The sequence below is a fragment of the Seriola aureovittata genome, chromosome 3 (genome assembly GCF_021018895.1).
Source record: "Seriola aureovittata isolate HTS-2021-v1 ecotype China chromosome 3, ASM2101889v1, whole genome shotgun sequence".
NCBI classification, from domain to species: domain Eukaryota; kingdom Metazoa; phylum Chordata; class Actinopteri; order Carangiformes; family Carangidae; genus Seriola; species Seriola aureovittata.
The window spans coordinates 27,943,105-27,957,430 of NC_079366.1; the positions used below are offsets into that span (position 1 = coordinate 27,943,105).

A 14,326-nucleotide genomic window follows, 5' to 3' on the forward strand; every position below is an offset into this window, starting at 1 on the left:
TAATCATTACTATCTGTAGACTAAATTCTCCTTCTGTGTTCTGTCACGCTTGAACTTTGACCTCCTCTACGTTCCGTACTTAAGCACATAAAGTATAGTGTAGTTAATATGGTGAAACATTTGTCTGTGTTTCGATGTTCCCAGACCTCACCAGATAGGAATATGACAGATAGGAATACTTCATTTCCCTTTGAATTACAGCCATATCATTATCATGGTTCTTTGCATGTATATATTTTACCCCTGAAAATCAAGCGAAAGAAAAATGTTGAAACCCTGTTTATTCCTGAGTTTATTACAGATGCAAAGTTTCATGGATCTTTGTTGGGCATCCGTCCTTGAAAATCAATAGAATCCAGTTTCCGTGATTCTGCAAACGTGTTGGCATCAGTGACGATCCAAAGTAAGAGTTCTCTCCTTTGTTCTTGAAAAAAAAAACTTTTTTCAAATGTGTTTTATGTCAGATAATTGTGATAAGACGTCAGGGATTATGGTTTTCAGTCCCTCAGAACTATTTCCTTTAATGTTAAGCTGGTGCGTTGCATCAGTCAGTGAGGCTAAATTTGCTGATTTGGGAGGAATGGTCGATGACGGGGGATAAAGGCTGGTGAAATGAGCTGCTCAGCACAAAAGCCAGATAGAGTCACATTCACACAGTCAAGGACAGGCACTTGGTTCTTTAACAAGGAAGGATTTCACAACCGTTTATTCACTTAAGCTCTCAATTTAAGCAGCTTTATTGTTAAATTGAGTGACCCAGACTTAGAGAGCCGCTAACCGGAGATGAATTTTCATCAGTTTGGGTTTTTCACTTGGCGTCCTATTATTGTGAAATACTGCTTTAGCAGCTTTTCCACCCTCAGATGAATTAAATTCTGAAGGAAAATTTTAAGTTTTGGCACAAAACATCATCAGCCTCTAAACAAACCCAAACTTTCCTCAAACCTACAAAACCATCCGGGGAGAAAGTCTTCTCTTTTTGCCTTTGCAGAAGTATGGACTTTCGTGAAAGTTAAATCAGGACGACTCTCCGGTTTGTGCAGGTTGAAATGAGTTGATATATTCATACAGCACATATAATGAATTTGCCTTTATTTCTGTACCTTAATCTACTCTGTAAGACACTTTATGACAGCCTATTCATAAGCCTGAAAGACATGGCTTGGCAGATTTTAAATAATTCATGCTGCTTGGAGCTCTTGGCTTGACTGGTTGACACTTAACACACCAATCCTTGTCATTGTCCTTATGAAAGCTGCTGTGCAGGGTTTATGTCGGCTATGTATTAAAGATACAGCTGTAGTCCAGGGTCTGTGTCCCAGATTCCTAAAATATCAGTCCTCGGTCTTGGTATTGATGAGTTCACTGGCTGATCAGTGAGGTTTGCAAGATCTTGTAAAAAGTCAAAGAAATATGCCTTCACAAGGGGCAACACATATTCCTTCATTTGCAACCATTAAGAAAAACTCCCAGCATCCTAAATGATGTTCAGACATATTTTTTAATTCAAAGACATTCAATAAATTTAAAGACATTTAATCAATCCAAAGACATTCGGGATTAATTAGTCAGGAGCTGCAGAAGTAAACACGATAAGATAAAACCATGGAGTGATTCAGAACTGGTAGACCACAAAATAACCCTGTTATTAAATACAGATTTATTTCTCAGCAGTTTTGGCTTTCATTTACAACAGTGCAACTGAAGTGCATCCAGCACAGAGTGGCAAGAAAAAGTATATGTAGCCCCTGTGACAAAATAAAGGTATTAAAATATATTCATTTTTTCTGAATCCTGAAAACAAAAGAATGTGAAAGTAAAGTTTGTTTTCATTAAGAGACTAATCTGAGTGAGAAATCCAGGCATTTCACTCGTAAACTAAGATATATAATAATATAAAATGTAATGTGGGATATCATAGTGTTAAGGCCGCTACTGATGGTAAAATAAAAGTTAAGTGTCGCGAGAGTACACCTACGGAATTCGTGTTTTTTTTGTTTCGTTGTTTGATTGGCTTAGACAGGTGGTCGCTCGGTGTCTGGTGATTGGCAGGGGGCTCAGAAGCAGAGGTCAGAGGGGGGAGGCAGGATGCAGCAGAGGACCGCGCGCCGGACCGCGAAAGGACCGACAGAGAATTTCACTGCTGCTGTTGCCTGGTTTCCTCCATGGGCGTCCGCCGAGGAGGGGCTTCTCCAGCTGAACCGTGAGTCTCACCTGTTTTGCCTTTTCTTTGTGTGTGTGTGTGTGTGTGTGTGTGTGGGGGGGGGGCGCACCGCACCGCACCGCACCGCACCGCACCGCAACCGAGCATCACCCGGGCCTGCAACAGTGTTTTTTATTTTTTTTTTTTTTCTTCCAATTTATTGTGTGCGTGCGTGCGTGAGTGAGTGAGTGGTTAAAGTGTTGCTGGTATATTCGTTGATTAGTATTTAATTGATATAGGGTTTGTTAAGGACATTTAAAGGTGAAGAGCCACTATTTTTTTCAAAAGTCAATTAACAGTGGTTTATGTGGCTCAGTTATCTTGTTTATTCGTTTGAATATGATTTTGGGCACTGTTTATTTAGGCTGCTTGTTTGTTTCTTTTTAAGTCTAACTTGTGTTATTTGGGGACTATATATTTTTTGTGTGTAATTGCAAGTTTAAAAAGTCAGTTAATCAAAATACAATAAGTTTATAGGCCCGAGTGGGGCTCGACAGTTTTTTGGTTGTTATAGAGTGCACTCAATACAGGTAAACCTCCTGGGTAGCTAGCTTAATACAAAACAAACTCAAAACCACCCCATCAGTTAACTTACAGCATCTGAGACTTACCGGAGAGCGGTGGGATGCCTCGTATATTGGAATGACCTAGTTTTCTGCATTGATTGGTCATAAAATGAGATCTGATCATCACCAAAGTCCCAAATGTAGACAAACTCAGGGTCCCTGGGCTAATATGAAGTGAACCCTTGGATTTAATAACTGCTCAACCCACCTTTGGCACCAATAACTTTAAACAAGCTCTTCTATTAGCAGCAGATCAGACCTGCACAATGTTCAGGGGGAATTTTTGGACCATTCTTCCTGGAGAGCTGCTTCAGCTCAGACATATTCTCAGGATGTCTGGTGTGAGCAGCTCTCCTCAGGTCATTCCACAGCATCTCTGGATTAAGGTCTGTGCTTTTGACAGGGCCACTCCAGAAGTTGGATTTTTCTATGTGTGAAGTCTTTCTGTAGTGTATTTACTTGATAGGGTCATTGTGCTGCATCACGCAGCTTGTACTGAGCTCCTGCAGGTGGACAGCCAGCCTGACATTATCCCGTAAGACACCTCGATAAACTTGGGAGTTCGTTTTCGCCCTCGATGATGTGGAGCTGTCCAGACCCAGAGGCAACAAAGCACCAAATCATGATGCTCCCTCCACCCTGCTTCACCTTTGGGATGATGTTTTCATGTTGGTTTGCAGCAGCCTCGTCCATGGTGTCCATGGCAGGACACCAGGCTCCGGGATGTTCTGTATGGTTGACTCCAATGATTCCTTTAAGCCTTTAGCTGTTAACTTTGAGGATATTTGTTACGTTACTGATCGTTCGTCTTAGCCGGGCGTCCACTTCTAGGGAGAGCAGCCACAGAACTAAATCATCTCCATTTATAGACAGGGAGGAAGATCTTAACTCTATGATATGACTGTGGCCCTTTCAGCTTCATGCTCATCGATGATTCTTTATCTTTCGTTGACTGGACTCCATGTTTGATCACTCCTGACTCCAATTAGCTTTTATTAACGCCATTAGGCATTAGTCCACATACTTTTTCCAGCCTGATGTTTTCATTATGGACAAGAACAATGATTTGTGTTTTATTAATTAACATAGATTGTGTTTGTTCACAATTGTAACTGATCTGACTTAATTTCAGGATAAATTTATACACAAATGGAGGTGAATGCAAAGGGTTCACATACCTTTTTCTTGCCACTTGATGTCTTCTAATATAACATTTTATAAAAACATTTAGTTTGGTGTCAAACCTCATTTGTTCTTGTTCTTTTCTGAGTTAACAAGTGCAGCTCTAAACTCACACGTGATCTCTTGATGTGTAAAACTAAACTGTCTTCTCCTGAGTGGATGAAGTTGATTTTGTGTCAGTCGGGTCTCAGTTGACCACCAGGTGTCATTGTTGTGTAAGGATGTATTCAAATGCAGCTGCATGAGAATTAAGCCAGTCACAGGCCATTAGTGTTGTGGAGTGTGTGCCGGTGTGTTTGAGCTTGAAGGCACCGGTCTGGCATGTTTCCATGAGACAGTGTTATCTCCAGTAAAGCTGATACTGTAAAAGCAGCTATTGAATATATAATTTTGCAAATGTGTTTTTGTGTGTGTGTGTGTGTGTGTATGTGTGTGTGTGTGTGTATGAGTGCTTTATCCAGAGCAGTTGGCAGAGTAAAAAAGAGAGAGTCACAGATAAAAGAGAAAGCAAGAGAGAAAGGGAAGTTGTCTGTTGTATTTATGGCGCTTCATTAGGTGAGGGCAGCTCCTGGTTTTGGCCCTGTTTCTCCCTGATTCAGCTATTGTCGTCTCTGCCGACTGCTCTCTCTCTCACACACACACACACACACACACACACACACACACACACCCCTTCACCTTCCTGCTATCTGTCTCCTCTCATCCAGCTCTACGGGAGCATCCAGAGACAGGGAGGGCCGAGAAGAAGCGAGACACACCCACCAAGATATGAGTCTGCATCCATCTCTCAGTATGTCCGATCTTTTTACTTTTTTACCTCTTGTTTTGTCTCTACTTTCTCCAAGATGTCAGGTGCGCTGTTTGTTTCTCCAATATTTTATGTTTCATCTTCCAGGACCACTGCACCTCAAAATGTTCCCCCTTAAAATCAGAGTTTTAAAATCTTATATAAAAAAATGATGACAAATCATAGTGAAGATGCTGAATATCCTGTTTTCAATTCCAAATCAACATGTTAAAGAGTAAGTTTAGTGATGTATAGTTATGCTGGTGGCCTGTTGGTTGGTCAACCACTCAGGTCCAGACTGAAATATCTCAACCATTTGCCGTGGAATTTTGTACAGACGCTCATGGTTCCCAGAGGATAAACCTGACTGACTTTGCTCTACAGCGGCACCGTAGACATTTTTGTTTTCATGCTTCCATGCCGTTTGCAGCTGAAGCAGGAGGATCATCCGTCCCTCCCATCCTTGTGAAAACGACATCTCAGGAAGGTTTTGAGGGAAATTTCCCAAAAATGCAGTCCACTGTACAGCACCAGTAAGGAAAGTCAAACAATTAGCGGCTAAAAACCAAGATATTTGAGTTAATTGCTCACTAAAATGTTGCCTTTAACAACTTTGTAAAGGGAGATATGTTAAGAGTCCATGTTGTTTCTGACTGTATCCCCAAGCAGCCAAACAAATGAAACTCAATTGGCATTTTGTTAAATTCCAGATCTGCTATTGTGTTCATGATGTTGTCAGGCAGCACGTACGCTGTGACAGCTGTTTCTGTTAATGCTTTTCAAGATGGACAAAGAAATGTATTAATTTAAGAGTTGTCAACGCAGTCTTAATCCTGACTCAATTCACTTTTGTTTTTGTGGCCATTTTTCATGGATGTAGCCATGTCGCTCCCGGTCCTACCTACACAGCTGTGAATGTTCCTCCAGCAGGTCAGTTAGGTCAGTTATCAGCTTTAAGCTTAAAAATGTAATGAATTTGCAAGTTGATTAAACGTGTTCTCACGTTTGATCCATCCATGTGTAGAGAGTTATAGGCACAAAATCACACACGGAGCAAATGGTAAAATTTTTTTGTTTCCTCTTTTTCTCCTGCAAAACCACCCTCATAATTACTGTCATCGTAATTATCATTATCCCCTCCTTGCATTCATTGTTTGTTTTTTTTTTATCTCCCGACTTCATTTATCCACCACTGTCCCTCCATACCCATTGTCAATCTTTTCCAACCCTCTCTCGTCATTCCTCATTTTCTTGCTCAAGCCGTGAGAGCTGTGTCTAAACCTATAAAAAGAGTTTGTAAAATAGAAATAATTGTTCCCAAACTTCATTTCTTTAAATGTTTTCATTCAGTTAGTGCACAATAATCTGCATCAGTGCAAATACAAATTAGCCAGAGCAAATATTTTAAAGTAATCTACAGTAGCATGACGCAGTTAATAATTCAGCTGTTTTCTTTTAGAGAAGTAGCAGGCTTCCATACGACGCGTGTCTCAATTCAGATTTTTCTTAATCCTTGTGGTGATGCGGACCTGATGTTTGTAATCAGTGGGAACAGCAAAAATCTGCAGAGTCTCATTAGTTCAGTCATGACCGGGGACTCTGTGGATATATCTTCCAAAATGAATTCCTGTGGCTTGTGTTGTTAGTATTCAAATCCGATTTCGCCTGCATTAAATGACATTAGGCAGCTCTAACTTCTTGGTCTAATTTTGCTGCTCACTGTGGTTTCACTGAGATGGCTTATATGCCTGAAATGTGCTCACTCTATTGCAGATATGTACATTCAACTTATTATATTATTTGCTCTGTTTGGTTGCTGTGGAAGCAATAACTTAAACACTGTTATGTTGCACCTCAGAGGTTGACGTTGGAACACCAGCAAATGGAATTAAAAGGGCTTTGCACGGTCCCTGCGCCAAACCGTGTGCCATCTCCTCTGCAGATCTGTGTGTGCACTGTCCACAGCTAGTAACATGTATACTCACGCTGCCCTCCCGTGTTACCTGACTGCTGGTCTGCTTTTGAGGCAGGCGGAAGAGATTGACTCATTGGTCTGTAGTTCCCCTGAGCCAATCGTAGGCAGAGAGCGGCAGGCTGAGAAGCATGTAGCCTCACATATTCATCACTTTAAAGTGCAAAGTAAGTTCAATAATGTTCTCTACTTTCGTTTAACATGACCAATTATAACAATACTTAATTGGGTTTTGGAGGAGAATAAGAGAGCAGACAGAATTTATTGTATAATGATAAAAATAGTTCACTGACTCCTGTTGGTCACAGCTGTTGCTTTGTTTTGATCTCTGCCTTAGACTTAATGTTATTCAAGTCCAGTGCAGGACAGAGGGCGAGGCCTAGACCTCTGCATTGTCAGAAGAGACCTCATTACAGGTGTGTGTGTGTGCGTGTGTGTCTGCGTGCGTGCATCGCTTGTAGATATATTCAGTGTCATCTAAAGGACAGCTGCTGTTGATGACCAACAAGTTAGAGAACTGCGGTTCAAGTTTACCAAGAAATTCAGTTCATGTCGCGTCCTGCACAGATTTCAGTATATAAATAACATTTCTGCAAAACATTATAAATCATCAGTGGGTGTGGCCTTATAGGTTGATTGTGATGAAAGAGATCTTGAACCTTATGCTACTTCCTCACTACTACGTTTTAGTTTTAAAACTCACCTCTTTGAATTGTTTACGTCTGCCCTCCACTCTACCTCGGAGATTTTCGAATGCCTAAAACAGAGACTTTTGGTGACCCTGCTGGTCCTGCTTTAGTTTTAAAACTCCAGGGTTGTTTTGTAGTCTGGACGGGCAAAAATCTAAACCTTTAGCAACAATGACGTAGACGCCCATGTTTGCTCGCTGAATTGTCTTATCCCTTCGACTACCAGTGGTGAAAGCAACATGTATCACAAAATACAAGCGTTACTGACCTAGTTGTCTTTGCTAGCAGCTAATGTGCAGTTAAATTCTGCGTTTTAATGCTACAGCTGCTGTTCCTCATTTGTAGCATTTTCGGTAACTACTCAGCTGCAGAGTAGACAATCAGCTTCCTGTTTACATCAGCATGTGCATGCCCAGTGTCCGTGAATGGTCATGTGATACGCCTTTTCACTTGTGATAGTATGGAAAGGAGATCATTTCTAATACGGAGCTGGACGGAGATGGAGTAGCAAGCAAACTACCGTTTAGTTATATAGCACATTTTATAGACACTACGTCACAATGTGCTTCACAATCAAACGAATAAAATCAAATGAAAGAATTAAAATCAAAATATATCAAATAAAAGCAAAAAGGACAACACCAGATAAAATATACAGCAGTAAAAACAGATATAGGACACTGGTTGAAAGCATAGAATACCACATGCTACCTAAAAGCCTGTCTGAACAGATGGGTTTTTAGTCGCACAGAGTCCAAGGATCTCAGACTTAGTGGAAGAATATTCCAGAGCTTAGGAGCTGTTGTCTGGAAGGCACAATCACCCTGGGTCTTAAAGTGTGTTTGTGGTACGCTCAGAAGACCCAGGGTAGACGACATAAGAGTACAGCTTGTGGTGTGTGTGTGTGAGTGTGTGTGTTTGTGTATGGGGAAGGGGGGGGGGGGGGGGTCTTGGAGATCTGCAATATATTCTGGGGTCTCTTTATGTAGAGCTCTATAAGTGTGGTCTTTTAGAGTAGTGTGGACGTAGCCTTAGTATGCAGATTGACTGCATCTTTGGTGCAGGTGAGGACTGATAAGAGCTGTAAATGAGTGGTAGCAGTGGAAAGTTAAATAAGATATTTGTTACATTTAATGAACCACTAAAAAGACTAAACACTTCATCAATCAGTTGTGACGACTAAACTGCTATGTATCATCAGCACAGCAGTTATTATATAGGTATTGTATCAGTCTAAATATGAATGAGTGGATAAAAGCTCTGAGTAAATTGCACAAGCATTCCTCTCTGTGACGTGTGGAAACTGCTGACTGGGACAAGCTCTTCAGGAGTCATTAATAATCACACTAATATGCACGCTCGACTCTGCTGACAATAGTGAATGCCCGCTGCTGTTTGTTTCTGCTTGGATGTCGATTAATAAATGAAGCTCACTTTGGAGGCATGATTGTGAGGCGTGCATTGTTTGTAGCCCAAAACTGCTGTGTCACTGCCTGTTAGCCAGAGTTTCACACCTTAAATACCCGGACCATGATGAGTCAGGTTTGTTTATGTGACCGGATTTAGGGGCCAGTGTGTGAAAATCACTAGTTTCAAGCCTTGATCACATGGTTGGATTGTGCTGCTTTCATCATGAGGTGGGTGTAAGAAAGGGTGTTAGATGGCCCCTGAGCCTGAGCCTGGCAGGCCTATCTGGTTATCCATTCATGCCTGATAGTGTTGAGAGATGCTTTCCATTCTTGTCAACAACTATTGTAAATAATCTCAATTTTTAAGAAGCCAACATGGACATAAAGTCATTTTTAAAAGTCTCAACAAAAAAAAAACTATGGAAATTTGAACATCTACTACTGAATAACAAATGGGCATATCTATCTACTGAGGAAGATTCTGTCATACTGTCAAAACTGTCAAAAAACAACAACTTAGTGGAACTTATGGTGAGATTGTTTTGTCAGCTGCAGTTTTCAAGGTCATGCACAAACTTTTCAATCTATTTTAAAGCTACCCTTAAGGTATAATATGCAGGATTTTTCCTGACAGACAGTTTATAGACTTAGACAAAAATAATCCCGCTCAATCATCACTTATGACCCACTAGAAGTGTGTGGCAGTTTATCTGCTGAGACCCTGCCCTCTGCCTGTATGTGCTTATTTTGCTGTGTTTGGGATGTTTCTGGGTGTCAACCTTTGGGCAGCCCCCAGCCAGTTTCTGTGTGCAGTGTGTGAGGGCAGGTCTCTATAAATAAGTAGCGACTGGGTTACTTCGCCATCTCCGCCTCTCTCCTCTGCCCTCTGTGTCATAGATGTGTAAAGAGCTGCAGGTCTGTGTGTCTATTTGACCGAGAGCAGGGCTTTGGTTGCGTTCACAAAATCTGGAAATGGGGTGCCTATAAATTTATAGACAATACTTTGTACCTTCACAGTCAGCAAGTTACTTACACGTTGAGGAAAAGAAAGTCAAGCTTGAGTCAAGCTGGAATCCTTTAGACACTCGTCTGGCTCTCCATCTTGGTAAATCCAGACCAGTATTGGCTCTGTGGTCAGACTGGGAAAGAAATTCAGCCTTATCCACTGAGACCAGACTGCTCAAATGACACTGATGGAGACAGTGTAGACACTGACAGAGCTGGTGGTCCATGGCCAGTCTGCCTGCATTCTGGTCTTATTTCTTCAGCTCCTAACAGCTCCTTTCTTCCCATTTGTAAAACTGTAAAAATTGAGATTGTTCATAGAAACATTCTTTGAAGACATTTGAGAATAGAAAATGTGCCAGGGCAAAAACTGATGACTTAATGCAGAATATTTTTTTGATTTTGTTGACGTACCTTTTAGAGATCAGCTGTGACTTCTTGTTATGGGATTGCGGGGAATTTAAAAACAATTTCCTTCAGATTATTCCCAAAAGAAATAATCTTGCAATGTTTGATTCAATGCAGAGATGAGGCATTGTGCTCAAAAATGATGAGTGTGATACCTTAGATTTAAGTTATCTGTGGATCCTCTCTATTCTCCTGACCTTGAAGGTGCTTCGGTAAGGCGCTAAACCCCCAATCTCCCGCAATCTGCTCGCCGGCCAAGAACTGTATGAATGTAAAAGTATCCACGTACATTTCTGTGGGTTGTATCTTTTTTTCTTATCAGGCTTCTGTGTTGTCACTGTGTTTACCAGCAAAGGCCCAAGTGTTTGTGGTTGGAGAGGAAACCCCAGGGTACCATCACCTCCTTCCTAGACTACAAGCACTGCCCGGGGGTCTGTTGAACCTCTCGGGCCCTGTGGGCACTGACGAGATGTGAGAGGTGAGTGATAACTGGGCAACTAGCTGAGACCTGCCTTGGCAAAGCAGCTTGGCAGATGTGCTTCATTAATGCGTCAGGGGGCCTGATGGCATAATGCAGTGGAAGCTTCTTCACCTTTACATTTTATATGAGAGGTGCTTTATAATTTGTTTTTTGTGAGTGGTAGTGACTGAAGTGTGTGTTCTTTGGACTTGGCTTGGTGTAAAATGATAAACCATTTTTGCTGACCAGAACTAAAAAACTGGATAGCTCAATTCAAAATTGAATTAAAATCAGTCTTTGCCTAATTTCCCAACTTTATGGAAGTTAAATATTGAATTGTTAGGGTACTCCTTTTAAAAAGGATTTAACCAAATGAAATATTAAATTTAAATTACAGCAGGCACAGGTCAAATTACCTGAAGTCAGGGAAAACAGCTCATCAAAATGAGACAAATGTTGGGTCTGATCTGGGCTCAGATCAGATCAGGGCTAGTAGCTCCTTTCACTAACTCACAGTAAAAAGCTGCACAGTGAAACTTTAAGTGCGTCTCCAAAAGCCGTCTCTCTAATTTGACAGTCTTATCCAGTGAGTGTGCATTGTAAGGCTTCACCAAAGGACACTTTAACAAGAGGTAGAAGAGATTTCATAGCTGTTTTTTTACTCATTAGTTCCCTTAGGGGATCAAACCCGTGACCAGATCGTTACAGGATTGTCTCTTTATCCTAATCCACCAATCCTTCCCTCAATTTAATCTGTGTCAGCCTGTGTGTATGTTGTGACAGTGGCCCCATTATCTGAGAGAAAAATTATGCTTCAACATTGTTTGAAAATAAATGATACCCTTTCCCTGCATTTAGAGGACACTGTGCCTCTCTGATATTGACTGGATGTCTCAAAAAGCAACATTGAAGAGCAGAAGTTATATTTAATTCAAAAACAGACTTTTAATTCCAAGCTCTCTAACTATCTCTATTGATTTTTTTTCTGGCTGTGTTTAATTGAAATAACAAACAATGGGAAGAACTCAACATTTACTGTAGGCCATCAATCAAAGTTGTCTATAAATCTTGTTTCAGCTGTGAAGATTGTAAGTGTCGGGCTACTTTATTGATTGCGGAGGAAAATTCAAAACGCATCATGAATGTTTCAGATGACCACTGTATGTAGAATTCATGTTTGATATTGATTGGTTTTGCTTGGTTTACTTGCACATTTTGCTCCTTACACCAACAAGTGCTTTACAGCTTTCAGACTGTATTGAATGTTTCTCTACATCCATTTTGAATTCAATCTTTTGTAAATCTACAGTATTTGAGTGCAAGAGGCCCTCTTATGATGACAATCCCCCATTGCCAACTGTAATTGACTGCGTTAAGGATTATTTTAAGACATGGCAGATTGACTCTTGGGATATCAGCTGGTTAGGTCCACTGCTTTGGGCTTGACAGATATATCTCAACAAATGGAAGGTTTGCCATGATATTTTGAATAGACATTCATGGACCCTAGAGGATAAAACCTTTCCAATGATCCCCTGACTTCACCTGTGCTTCCATTATACGCTTGACATTTCTAGGTTTTAATAAAACAACTCAACAACTGGAGGCTTTGCAATGGTATTTTGGACAGACATTCATGGTCCCCAGAAGGTGAATCAAAATGACTTTGGTGATCCCCTGACTTTACGTCTAGATCCATGATGGGGTTGACCTTTCTGTTTTGTAGTGAAAGAGCTCAATAACTACTGGATGGGTTACAATGAAATCTCGTTCAGATACTCATGCTCCCCAGAGGATGTATCTGTAATTGTCTTTAGAGATTCTCTGATGTTTCCTCTTGTGCCTCCATATCGATTATTTGTGGTTTTGAATGAAATGTCTCAACAGCTACATGAATTACTATGAAATTTTGACTTGGTCAGTGTTGTGCATGCACACGTTCAATGAACGGCATTAATGGAAATGAACGAATCAGTTTACAAATGATGAACATGAACGTGAGCCACTCAGGTTTTACGTCAGTTTTACGACACGCCACATAACGTCTCCATAGACAAGGCTCAGCTTGGCTGGTGCCAGCGGTACAGACGGTACAAACGCATCTACTACTGCTGAAGCCAGTTTGTTTGAGCATTTGAAGCAGTTTTATGAACAAACAAGTGAAGATTCAGACGGATTATATTTATATACGGATTTTAAATCTAACTAATGTCTATGTCAGTGGTATACAATAATTAATTTAGTTGGAAGTGGGGCTGATGATGGATGGGTAGAAGGAGGTTCTATTGAAAAACAATATCGGCCTATCTATTTAAAAAAAAAAATGGAAAAAATGAACGTGAACTAGTTCATTTTCATCTGTATGAACTGAACTTTGAGCTAGGTCTTTTAAAGGGTGAACTGAACACTGAACGTGGTAAACATCAGTTTAGCATAAGCATGTTAGAGTTGTCACTGTGAGTGTGTCACAGCCATACAGCTACCGCTACCATGGCTGTAGACTTTGGACAATGTGTCACCAAAGATCAACAAGCTAAGTATGTCTTTAACAAGGTCATACATGTGTGGACTACATTTTCCATAGGGAATTTGTTGAGACTCTTTTCAAACTTGGCACATCACAGAACTTACTTTTCTTGTTTTACATCAGAATCAGAGGTTAATGGAGCTGAATGGTTACAGTGCATGCCTAATACCTGTTAAGTCCATGTCTCCAGCTGTGTACTTCTGTTGCATGTTATTACCCTTCTCTCTCTCTCTCCCCATGTTTCTTGTCTGCCACTTCACTGTTAACCATCAAATAAAGGCAAAAATAAAAAAATAACTAAAAAATCAGGGATTAATTAGTTCAGGTTATTTAATAAAATCTCCTCCTGTGACACTGCTAATTTAAGACCTCAGATGTTCAAAATCTAAGGAAATCCCATCAAATCCTTCCTCAATCCTCTGCAACACATTAGATGATAACAAAATATGGAAGTGACTTGATGCTTCAAGTGTGATTTATTCTTTAATTTTCCTTTATTCACCTTCTGCATGAGACACATTATCCTCAGAATCTGTCAGCTCAGAGTCGCAGTACGTTTACAAAGTTGACTTTAATGGTGAATCAAATTTTGCTACCACAAATATTGAAAATAAAAACATATTTTAGATCAGATAATTAAATATAAATACATTTTCTTTTCTCCTTTCTGAATTTTCATGTTGTTTTCTTCATGCAACACAGACCACAAAAAGGCAGGTTTTTTGGTCAAACCTCATTTTCAGTCTGTGTAGGTCAACATTATTCAAGTATTGAGATCTGAAATATGAATGGATTTCATACACTTCAAAAATGGCCCTGTGGTGTACAAAATGGATTCTTTGATAAGATGGCAAGTTAGTAAGAGGAAACAGTGTGTTGGCAGACACATGTTGTTATATCCTGGCTCGATTAAATTCTTTGCCTGCAGGGGTTTTCAGGAGTGGGGAAGTTAAAATCTTTATAAATTCAGTTTTTTTGTGATATTCATGTTTTTACTGAGGGGAGGTACAATTCTCCGTGGGCTGATTTTTTTTTTTTTTCTTTCAATATAGAGCAATCTGCCGCTCCACTCAGTTGTGAGGTCTATATTGGAAACTGGTGGTACAGGACATTATTGT

General features: G+C 40.3%; 1 long non-coding RNA gene across 1 annotated transcript in view; it reads left to right on the plus strand.

The window, feature by feature from the left end:
* Nucleotides 1-1,867: 1,867 nt before the first annotated feature.
* The window catches only part of LOC130166598 (uncharacterized), a 30,703-nt gene continuing 18,244 nt past the window's right edge, over nucleotides 1,868-14,326 (plus strand). Inside the window, exons 1-2 of the long non-coding RNA XR_008827168.1 lie at nucleotides 1,868-2,203; nucleotides 4,659-4,741. This is a non-coding gene — a long non-coding RNA (uncharacterized LOC130166598). The remainder of the gene's footprint in view (nucleotides 2,204-4,658; nucleotides 4,742-14,326) is intronic.